General features: G+C 34.0%; 1 protein-coding gene across 4 annotated transcripts in view; it reads right to left on the bottom strand.

Moving 5' to 3' along the window:
* The window catches only part of grn (GATA binding protein grain), a 97535-nt gene extending 90054 nt beyond the window's left edge, over positions 1–7481 (bottom strand). The window contains exon 1 of one of the 4 annotated variants that reach the window (XM_073961355.1): positions 6596–7481. The gene's annotated coding sequence lies outside the window, so the exon portion shown is untranslated. The remainder of the gene's footprint in view (positions 1–6595) is intronic. The other 3 variants (XM_073961358.1, XM_073961357.1, XM_073961356.1) reach the window with 3 other exon arrangements.
* Positions 7482–12736: the final 5255 nt, after the last annotated feature.

Raw genomic sequence — 12736 nt, forward strand, 5'->3', positions numbered from 1 at the left:
GATTTTTATCGATTTTCGACAACTTCATAATTCTATTTTATATTTTAATCGCTACGATTTTCAAAGGATTTTAAGTAAAATGAATAAAAAAACAAAAGTAGGAAACTTTTTTTATTAATTTTAATCATTCAATTCCCATCATAAAAATTCCAAAAATATATTAATTAGATTTTTATCGATAAATCGATTACATCATTTTTTGAAATATTGTAGTGATGTTGAGAAAAAAAAAACAAGTGTGGGAAGCCTTTTAATTAATTTAAGCATTCTTATTTCACTATCTACAACCCCAAAAATAATGGAGATTTTTATCGATTTTCGATAACTTCATAATTCTATTTTATATTTAAATCGCTACGATTTTCAAAGGATTTTAAGTAAAATGAATAAAAAAACAAAAGTAGGAAACTTTTTAATTAATTTTAAACATTTAATTCCTATCATAAAAATTCCAAAACTATGTTATTTAGATTTTTATCGATAAATCGATTATATTATTTTATTACAAAAGCATAAAAAAAAATATTTTTATTTTTTGCTTATTAAGTTGAGATTTTTTGAAAGATTTATCGAAAATTTAAATCACTTATTACTTTATTTTAAAGCTATTTTTTTGAACTAAAATTTTTATTACAAAATATCGATTACTTAACATGGTTATTTTAGTTCTATTTCTCCCAAGGTAATCTCTGACCCCATGATGACATATTTGTTCTCAATTCTGGTTCCATAAATATTTCCTACTTTCACCGCTAAACGGTAGAAATTATTTTACTTTTACTCTTATCGATTACCGGCTATCAGTTATTAAATTATCGTTTTTTAAGTGATTTATAGACCTCAATGCCGTTGCCAGGGCTGAGGTACACACCAACGGTAGTTTTATTGTTATTCTCTGTTTATGATCTCTATTATTTTCGATTTTGTTGATTTCAAAGTTCACAAGACACATTTATTGAGAGAAAATATATTTTAGAATTGTTTTAGAGGTTATGACGCATAGAAAGGTTCAAGGGTGGGGGAACAAAGGTGTAAAAGAAATTATTTAATTTTTTTACCGACAAAAGGAAGGTACACTAGAGAGGAGGAGTAGAATATCGTCCTCGCTTGATAGTGTATTACGTTTCATATATGGCGCCCAACGTGGGGTTAAGCTCGGAAAGAATGTTTATTATTTAATTAAGCTTGATTCGTGATTTTCTTGTTTGACGCCCAATAAGGAGTTATCTTCATTGGTATCTTTATCCTCTCTTTGTCCCACACACAATTCCTTTAAATATCACCTCTTAACCACAATTCGTTTATAATTTTCTTTGTTAACAAAATCATTGTGGTTACTAAGATTATTGTTTCTGGTTTAGATTTACAATTGACTTGTTGTCATTGCCTTTTGTTTTATATTCGGGAGATTCAAATTCCAAACGGATTTGAAGACAAAACATATTCACTTCACTTTTCTTTTTTGTTCTGTATATTGTTTGCCAATTTTTTGGGTGTCAATTGGATTGTATTTGCCCATTTTTTTTGGTTCTATTTCTACTTGCCATTATGAAATGATCTTGGCCAGGGCAACCAGCCAACAATAGCAGAAGTAAAAAATACAACAACAATTTTTACCACATTTGCTTGTTGTGATTCTATTGTTTTTAGAAAAACAAAAAACAACAACAATTCTAGCATTTAGTTCTATTTCAAGGGATAATTTTGTGGAACAAAAGATCTTGTTTTTGTGTACTAACTGTCGCCTTGCTGGATGGCTGGTTGGCTGGCGCTAAGGTTTCATGGTGTTATTAATGCTGCTGCTGCTTGCTGCAAGGTGTTGTATTGTTGCATATTCACATGTATTGTTGTTGTTGGTGTTACATGGATTCTGGGTGATTGTGTCACCTGCTCGCCAGGAGACATTAGAAGACAAAAAAAAAACTGGAAACACAAAACGTTATATCTTGTTAGCCACTATTTCGTCTATGGTGGGCGTTTTGTATACTAGGAGGTTTGCAGGGCCAACAACATTTAAAAGATTTATGACTGAAATGTCGCCGACGGTACCGTTCAGTTCGTTTTTGTCCTCTTCCTCAAGGCTTTTGTTCAATTTCTTTGTAAATTACTTTATCTTTGAGAAACTGAAAAAAAAAACAACCAATTGTTGTTTGTTGTTCTATGATGGTCCCTTCTGAAATTCTAATTGTCAGGAAAATTTGTTCTGTTTTTTTTGAAAACAAGACGAAGATAACATTCCTCAATTGTTGTAAGAGATAATGGCACGTTTACTCTACATATTTGTTTCCTAGTTTGTTGTTGGTTCTTTTTTTACCTCTCTCCCTCTGTGTGACTGACTGTCTGTCTTATCACTTATCAAAACTATCTATTTAGTTTGATCGAAAATACCCGTAAAAAAATTAAAAACTCAAAGGATGACAAATATTTGTTAATGACAGGTAGCTGTGCTGGGTAAATATATTTGACAATTTCCAATCTAAAAGTAAAAGAAATTGGAACTGGACTTTATCTATCAAATTTGTGCTATGTGTGTGATAGATAAATACCTTGGGTTTCAATCAACAACCAACAATTGCATACTTATCATGCCTGAGTATTTGCATGGTTCGTTCCCCCCACTCTCCATACCACCAGTTCCAAACCTGAAGAATTGTTATTGATTTCAATCGTCTTTTTGTTTAGCCTTATTAGGTTCTTAGTTATGATAGCTGTTATCTCTATTTACCTCTTCGTTCTATTGACTTCTTTTGCCTACTACTGCTGTGGTTCGCTCTCTCGGTAAGGTGAAGTAAGGTGTAAGAAATCGTGGTTTTTTGGCTGCCTATTTTTCGGTGTGATTGATAAGCGTGAAATAATTGTATGTGGGGTTTTTTTTCGTTGTGTATCAGTTAAACATTTTTTTGATTTCGATTTTTAACAATTTTCATTAAAATGATAACACAGAATATTGTTTTTCTCGCGCTCTAATGAAACGTGGATATTGGTAGGGAAAAACAGTGGGAAATGGCTATAATAGATGACATTTATTGCTTAATTGGAACATTGCGATGACTATTAGGGGAAAAGAAATGCTAAGCATGGTAAGGTTCACATAATTATGATGAACCTTGGCTTAGCCAATATTGAATACATTTTTGGAATATGGCGCCCAATTAAGGGCCCCAAAGGCATCTGCAGAAATTGTTTTTCTCACTTTATAACGGCAGATTTCGGACATTTTCTTTTTGGTACCCAATTAATGGATCATCTTTGCTTAAAAACTTAGAAATAGAAATATGGAAAATTTTGCACCCAAAGCCTAAACAATCATAATCTGGTTTGAGGATCAATATTTAAGGCGAGCTGATTGCCTGTCTTTGTCACCACTTGAACTCATGTCCGTAAGAATGACATATAAGTTCTCAGCTAACCAAATTTTCATAAGTGGCCCAATGTAAGGTTACTAAGATGGCTCCTGCTTTGGTGGGAACGTTATTGCTGATCTTATTTTAGTTTTAATCATTTAAATATTTTGTTCAATATCTCTGAATAGATTAGGTTAATTCGAGATAGAGGATGATATACAATGGCGCCCAATTAGGGATTTTATCTCGGATAATTTAAAAAAAAAAATAAGAAATATATATCCATTTTCTTATTAGGAAAGTTTGAAGAACTTTTATGTAAACTTGCATAAAAGCAATTTACAAAATTCGTGGATATTGAAACCAAAGATATCAGTATAAGAAATGTTGTAAATTGCGTCCAATTATTTCCATTACAGTTTATGTTCCAATTGGGCGCCAAACTTCTTTTTACCTCAATGATTAAATAAAAACGATTCCTTATTTTGTTTATGTGTTGTTATTTTTCCTTTTCTTTGAAACAGAACCCTGACTTGTAACCTTTAGGTGAAGATATGTAGTTACAATACCCTACTTTGCAATCATAATATGTTTGCTGCAACAATATTCCTTCTCTGACTGTATACCTCTACAATTTTAATATAAATATGAATTACAGATATAGGAGAAACTAGGCACCTTCATGTCTTTCATTTTAAAGATTTTGGTGACGATTTATATTGGCGCTTTTGGAGACCTTAATTGGGCGCCAAATACAAATCAATTCTCCATCGGTGCCTTCATACAGTATTGTAAAATGTAGACATTTGTTGAGGTTATGAATGAAGAAGTGCCGCAACTTATATTTTTGGCGCCCAATTAGGGTTTGAAAGCTTTCAATTGGTTGCCAATCACGCCAATTGCTTCCCATATAGTAACAGAGATTTATATTCTGGGGAACTCAATGGAATATCAAGTTGACTTATTTGAAAATTTGGAACTTGTGTCCAATCACGGCAATAATTTCAATTCAATAGGGATTTCTACTTTTGGACTTTTTTGCATTTCAAGTCACACGAAGAAAAGAAGCTTCTATGTTTTGTTTCTGTCGGAAAATTGGGAAATTATTGACACAAACTTTAGGCATCCGTAGCAGATGACGAGAGGAAGCCGGACTCGCTTAATATTCCATTCCATTTGTCATTTCCAGAGTCAAAGTAGGACATTCTTTGCGGCAAGTTAGATCCTAAGTTCCTGATCTTAATCCTGTGGAATTTAATGGGTTGAATTAATTTGAGTTGTAAATTAAAACTTGAAAGTGGCGCCCAATTACGACAACTCCTAGCAAGAACTTGTTCATTTCATTTGAAAACTCAATAAGAAAATATTTTTTTCTTTTTTTTTTTCTTTTCTGAAGCCCAAAAGGGATATTTTCTGAGCTCAATAAGATCAGTTTTGTCGGGTATTTAGTTGATTGTCCTAGCACCTAGGGAACTCCATGGTATATTGAGTTGAATTGTATGTGAGAACTTAAAACTGCCGCTCAATTACGAAAACCTATTCCTAAACCTATTAGCAGTCCAATTATTTACTTCTCCTTCTACTTCACGCCTCAAGCATTTTGTTCACCCCATTTACTCCTATTTTTGCGAATTTCAGGAGTCTAAGATTCATTAGAGTATTTAAAAAGAATAGTACACCTAGTCCGTCCATAATATACTCGAAAAATAAGCGTAAATGGGGTGAACAAAATGCTTGAGGCGTAAACTGAGAATTGAAGTGTGTCTCAGAACATACCCGATGGATTCCCGTAGTTCCTCGATTCATGTGAAAACTGAAGAGGAAGAGATGTGCCTATGGCGATACCTGTTTTGAGTACCTAGCTGATATTGCCAATGGGATATTGAGCTGAATTGATTTTGAAAACTGGCGCTCAACTACGACAATTAAAATTTGTCTGTTCACTGTAAGTTTCAGTATAAAGAGGAGCTTTTATTCCTCCTTCTGGTGCTTTGCGTCTAAGCAGGCCACTTTTAACGAGAACATGTTACAAAACTTCTTAGCTGATAATCCTGGCACCTATGGAACTCAATGAGATATTGAGTTGATTTGTTTTTGAAAACTTGAAACTGGCGCCCAATTACTAAAATAAGGATTTCTACTACTTCCTCTGTTCATTTGAAGTTTCAAAAAAAAAAAAAAAAAAAAACAAAAACAGAAGCTTCTATGTATCCTTTTGAACCAAGCACGGAAACCTTTAACGGGAACACGTTACAACATTTCTATCCCCATTCTACTATGGAAGAAAGGGAAATTTTCAAACTTCATTGCTGATAATGATCATTTTGAATGTTTCTACAATGGGATCTTCATTAATTTGAAAAATTATAAATTGGCGCCCAATCCGGGAAAACTTAGATTGTGTGCAAGAGAAGCTCATCGTCTCAATATATTTTGGCTGAATTGTCTTTGATATAATGTGATGTCCAGCAAGGTGAGCTGCTGGTTCTAGAGCTCAGATCGGGTTCGAAAGATAAATATGGCGCCCAATCGCGGTAAGCTCCAACAAAAACCTGAATACCATATTTATTTATTGGTAATCTTATGGGAAAATATTGTAACTGTTTAATAGTGTTAATCACTTTCATAACTCCAAGTTGTTTGGCGCTGGAATATGGCGCCAAAGGACGGCATTTGTTTATAATTCGCACTTTGAAGAAACATAAATTTGAAGAAGCATAAAATACTTCGGTTAAGAAAAATCTACATCGACTTTTGTCTCAATATTAACAGTTGAAGTTACTTCCTGGACCTGTTAGCTGAAATCGTAGAAAAGCTTTCCTAATCAAAGTGCAGTGATATGTCTGCTATGAAGGCCATATAGGGCCTTTAATGGGCACTAGAATACACTTTGGAAATGTTGACAAGAAATACTTTTTATCAGACATTTTCTACACCTTGACAATAGGTTCCAAAACTGGTATGCCTTTCAGAATATTCACCACCGTATTTAATTTTTTTTTTTGTTTTGTTATTTTTAATTTAAAATGTCCAAAAAAGGAAAACTTTTTGATGCTGAAAGCCGTCGCCAAACCTTTAAGTTTAACCTCAAACTTTTAAATGTTAGGTTACCACAGTAGATACTCCATTTGACAAATAAAGTTGATGATTCCATATACGGCTTGAATTGCAATGGGTTGTATTGATTTCGGTTATTTTTTGGTAATCCTTAATAAGTATTGTTTAGTTTAATTGCATTTGTCAAGGCTTACACTTTATTTATTAAGTAGTTTTCTTTAGTTTTTTTTCCACTTGTTTATTTTTTGATTTCTTGTTTTTATTTTGAATTAAAAAATTATACAAACAATTAACACTTCACTTGTTACAATTTCTGTTGTTATTGATTATTCATGAGATTGCATGACATTTTTTTTTTTGGTCGACATTAATTTATTAAGCAATTTATTTCTTTTTCTTTAAAATCTTGAAATTTGATCACATCACACAAAACTAATAATCATCATCACCATCAAAACCATAATCATTGACGACAAAAAAGCGTTAAATAAAATACGTATTTTCTTCAAATTCTTTTCTTTATTTCTATTTCAAGTGATATGGAAAATGATAACGCACTGTGATTTCTTACGACTACGACAACAACGACGACGTAAACACTACGTTACGTACAGACGAACGGTTTAAGCGAGCGAACAAGCGAACGGCGTATGATGTGTGTGATTATTATTCAACGATTGTTTGATTGGATTTGTTTGTTTGTTTTCATTTCGCAACGGCAGATAGGTATTATTCTGTTTCTGCTACTGTCGCTGATGTTGTTGTTGGCTCTAAAAATCTCAGATAGGCCATCAACGATGAGCTGCTGAGCGTGCAAGAAGCCGCAGCCAAAATCGATAATACCACTAGAGAAGTTTTGGTTTTCTTTTTGTGTTGTTGCTGGTGTACGGGTAGTAGAGCGGCGACGTATACCACACACGCAAAACCAACAGAAACGGTCGACGTAATGTGTTAATATAGAAAGAAGAAAAGAAAACAACAACCTACACTCTCACGCAAAAAAAGTTGTACGTTCGTTGTTTACACGGTATTTCTCGTCCGTTCAACGGTCACAGACCAACTGAATGTTTATGGTAACACAGCGAAACGAAGGCAAAGTACCACACCGGGCCCACACAAACCCAGTAGATTATGTGCGCGGAAAAGAGACACACACATGGGGTGTGACAAGGAAAGCACGAACAAATATTCAAACAGGAATTGAACAGGTTTCACTGCTCTACAAACCAGGGGTAGTTCACGGGGGCTTGCACTGTAATACAAAAATGGTCGCTCTTCATTGCCGGGTCCATGTGAGAAAGAGATAAACTACCTAGCAAATCCACACTAGTGCTTTCTCTGTCACTCTTGCACTAGCACTCACTCGCGCTCTCTCCGGCCTAACAAACAAACCTCAAAAAGGGGCGTTTGCCTTAATCTCTGGTAGGAAATTTTTCAATGCTGGCAATGCCATACTTCTCTGTTTCAAATATTCTCATTTCCTCTCACTGTAACTCTCTCTCAGCAACAGCCAGCGAGTGTGTAGCCTACAACAAAACAATACAATGTGTGAAATTGCATTTCATTTTTATCACTCTATCTCATTTTTGCAAAGCCACTGAGATATTTCATTCACACCTCTGTGGATATGGAATGGAATAACCCATCTGACAAGCATTGTAAAACTCATTGAAGTGTTGTATTTGTTGTTCATTGTTGTTGTTTCTCGTTTTAAAAGTCTCATCGCCTATTTTTCGTATCAGAGGTCTGCTATCATTCGTCGTGTAAAAGGTAAGAAGCATGTGGTAAAAATGCACGCCTGCATTTGTTTTGGTTGCAACAAACACACGTTCTTTCTCTGAGATATTACACTGTGCAACATTAACATCTGGGAGGCAGCAATCGTGTTACATGGACTTAATTTGTAAATAATTTATGAAAATAGGTATTAAACTAGATCAACCTGGTGACAGGAAATGTTGATACAAACGTATTTATTGATCCCGCTTTATGATATTTATCATTACATGGATACCTGTGATCGAGATCGATTTGTAGATCAGTGGAGGATGATCTTAGATCATTTTTATTCGAATAATGTTTGAATAAAACCGTTTACTCCCTTTAAGAGTGGTAATTGCTCTTTTAGTTTCCGAAATATTGTGGAATGTAAAACCGTTAGTTCCATAATTCACAATTTTGCAGTATAATACTGTATATTCCCTTAGCCATTAAGCTGAGAATTAAGTATGCATAAATACAGGAATACATATTGTTATCAATTTCAATTTTTGTGTGTTTGATTTTCTTTTCTGAACCCCAAATACGATATTCTCTGTGATCAATAAGGTCATCTGTTTCGGGTACCCATGGAACTCAATGACGCTATTCTTAGCGTATCGAGTTTTGTTGTATTTGAAAACATAGAACTGGCGCCCAATTACAAAAATTAGGATTTATAGTACTTTTTAAGAAAGAATAGAAGCTTATATTTATCTTCTTAGGTGCCTAGCATATTAACACTACCATCCTAGTACATATGGATTTCAATGGGAAATAGAGTTGAATTGTATTTCAAAACTTAAAACTGGCACCCAATTACGACAATTTGTATTTCTAATACTTATTTTGGTCATTTGAAGTCAGAGGGAACATAATCTTATATTGATATTTTTGATGATCAGATTTTGATTATCTATATATATAAAAGAGCTTAGTGATAAGTGAGTGAGTGAGTGAGTGAGTGAGTGACTGACAGATCATCGCCCAGACGAAACGGCTGAAGCTAGAAGCTTGAAATTTGGAGTGTAGGTTGCTGTTGGTATGTAGGCATGAGATAAGGCTCGGTTTTTGGAAATTCGAACTGGAAGGGTACGAAAAGTACTAAAAGGTACTAAATATGGTACCCTTTGTATAAGGCAAACGGGAAGAGCTAGAATTCTGAAATTTGGAATGAGGGTAACTGGTGGAGAGTTAGAAAGATGTGCCAAAGGGTTTTTGGAATTTCGACCTATAAGTGTACGAAAAGTACTAAAAGTTATAAAATTTAGTACCAGTTGTATATTTTGAACGGCTATAGCTAGAATCTTAAAATTTGGTATGGAAATAAAGGTTGGGAAGTGGTGTTTATGAAAGGAAATTCGTACTCATGTGTACGAAAAGTACTAAAGTGTACTAAATTTAGTACAATATGGATTTGGGTGAACGGATAAAGATGAAAACTTGAATTTTGGAATTAACACTACTGTTGAAGAGTAGGATTGAGATATGAGGGTTATTTTTGGAAATTCGTACTTATGTGTACGAAAAGTACTAAATTTGGTACAAATTGGATTTGGGTGAACGGGTAGAGCTGGAATCCTGAAATTTGGAATTTAATTACTTTTGGAGTGTAGGATTGAGTTAGTCTTGGAAATTTATGCTTATGGGTACGGAAAGTACTAAATGGTACTAAATTTGGTACAATTTAAATTTAGTTGAACGGATAGAGTTGGAATCCTGAAATTTCGAATTAAGGTTACTGATGGAGTGTAGGATTGAGGTAGTTCTGGAAATTCATACTTATGGGAACGGAAAGTACTAAATGTACTAAATTTGGTACATTTTATATTTGGGGGAACGGATAGAGTTGGAATCCTGAAATTTGGAAATAAGATTACCTATGGAGTGTAGGATTGAGGTAGTTTTGGAAATTCATACTTATGTGTACGAAAAGTACTAAATGGTACCAAATTTGGTACAATTTGGATTTAGATAGACATGGAAACCTGAAATTTTGAATTAAGGTTACTGGTGGAGTGTAGGATTGAGGTAGTTTTGGAAATTCATACTTATGGGAACGGAAAGTACTAAATGTACTAAATTGGGTACAATTTATATTTGGGTCAACGGATAGAGCTGGAATCCAGAAATTTGGAATTAAATTACTTTTGGAGTGTAGGATTGAGTTAGTCTTGGAAATTTATACTTATCGGTACGGAAAGTACTAAATGGTACTAAATTTGGTACAATATAAATTTAGTTGAACGGATAGAGTTGGAATCCTAAAATTTCGAATTAAGGTTACTGATGGAGTGTAGGATTGAGGAAGTTTTGGAAATTCGTACTTATGGGTACGAAAAGTACTAAATTTGGTACAATTTGGATGTGAGTGAACGCATGGAGATGGAATACTGAAATTTGGAATCAAAACTACTTTTGAAGTGTAGGATTGCGGTAAGTCTGAAATTCGAACTTATAAGTACAGAAAATACTAAATTTGGTATAAATTGCATTTGTATGGAGAGATAGCGCTGGAATCCGGAAATTATAATAAATAGTAAATAATAAATAATCTATATATATAAAAGAGCTTAGTGATGACTGAGTGAGTGAGTGAAATGTATATCATCGCCCAGACGAAACCGCTGAAGCTAGAAAGCTGAAATTTCGACTGTGGGTTGCTGTCGGTGTGTAGGGGTGAGATAAGGCTGGGTTTTTGGAAATTCGAACTAGAAGGGCACGAAAAGTACTAAAAGGTATAAATATGGTACCCTTAGTATTAGGCAAACGGGAAGAGCTATAATTCTGAAATTTGGAATGAGACTAACTAATGGAGAGTTAGAAAGATGTACTAAAGGGTTTTGGGAAATTCGACCTCTAAGTGTACGAAAAGTACTAAATTTAGTACCAATTGTATATTTTGAACGGATTTAGCTAGAAACTTGGAATTTGGTATGGAAATGAAGGTTGGGAAGTGGTGTTTATAAAAGGAAATGGTTTGTGCAATTCGTACTCATGTGCACGAATAGTACTAAATGGTACTAAATTTAGTACAATTTGGATTTGGGTGAAAGGATAGAGCTGGAAATCTAAAGTTTGGAATTAAGATTACTGACGGAGTATAGGATTGAGATATAGGAGTAGTTTTGGAAATTCGTACTTATGTGTACGAAAAGTACTAAATTTAGTACAACTTGGATTTGGATGAACGGATAGAGCTAGAAACCTGAAATAGTATAGGAGTATAGGATTGCGATATGGGGGTAGTTTTCGAAATTTGTACTTATATGTACGACAAGTTCTAAATTTTGTACACCTAGGACTTGGGTGAACGGATAGAGCTGGAAACTTGAAATTTCGAATTAAGATAACTGTACGATTGATATATGGGGTAGTTTTAGTACTTATGTTTACGAAAAGTACTAAATGGTACTAACTAGGCATTTACACACAGACAGTTTTGGCAAGACAATAGCAAAGTTACAAACCATTCTCACCAATACATTCATACTTTTCTCTATACATATATAAACATTTATAAATGTATTTGTTTGTATTTTTGCTATTGTCTTGCCAATACTGGCATTTGTAAACGCCGGGTAAATTTGGATTTGGTTGAACGAATAAAGCTGGAACCCAGCAATTTCGTACTAAATATGGTACCCATGGTATTACGCAAACGGGCAGAGCTAGAATTCTGAAATTTGGAGCGAGGGTCACTGATGGAGAGTTAGAGAGGGAACCCTTTGGTATGGTTTTTGGAAATTCCACCTATAAGTGTACGAAAAGCACTGCAATTTACTAAATTTGGTACAAATTGTATATATTGAGCGGATATAGCTTGGGAAGTGGTGTCGATATAAGGAAATTATTTTGGAAGTTCGTACTTATGTGTACGAGAAGTAATAAATGGTACAAAATTGTGTACAATTTGGATTTGGGTGAACGGATAGAGCTGAAAACCTGAAATTTGGAATTTAAATTACAGTCGAAGTGAAATATGGGGGTAGTTTTGGAAATTCATACTTATGTGTACGAAAAGTTCTTACTGGTACTAAATTTGGATTTGGATAGACTTGGAAACCTTAAATTTGGAATTAAGATTAGTGATGGAATGAAGGACTGAGGTAACTTTGGAAATTCGAATTTATGGGTACGAAAAGTACTAAACGGCACTAAATTTGGTACAAATTGGATTTGGGTGAACGGATAGAGCTGAAATCCTGAAATTTTGAATTTATTTACTTTTGGAGTGTAGGATTGAGGTAGTTTTGGAAATTCGTACTTATGTGTACGAAAAGTACTAAATGGTACTAAATTTGGTACAATTTGGAGTTGGGTGAAAGGATAGAGATCGAATCATGAAATTAATATTACTTTTGGAGTGTAGTTTTTGAAATTCGTACTTATGGGTACGGAAACTACTAAATAGTACTAGATTTAGTAAAATTTGGATTTGGATAGACCTGGAAACTTGAAATTTGGAATTAAGATTACTGATGGAGTGAAGGACTGAGGTAGTTTTGGAAATTCATACTTATGGGTACGGAAAGTACTACATGGTACTAAATTTGGTACAATTTAGATTTTGGTGA

This window comes from Musca autumnalis, unplaced genomic scaffold (assembly GCF_047663935.1).
Source record: "Musca autumnalis isolate F117 unplaced genomic scaffold, ASM4766393v1 scaffold_1, whole genome shotgun sequence".
Lineage (NCBI taxonomy): Eukaryota > Metazoa > Arthropoda > Insecta > Diptera > Muscidae > Musca > Musca autumnalis.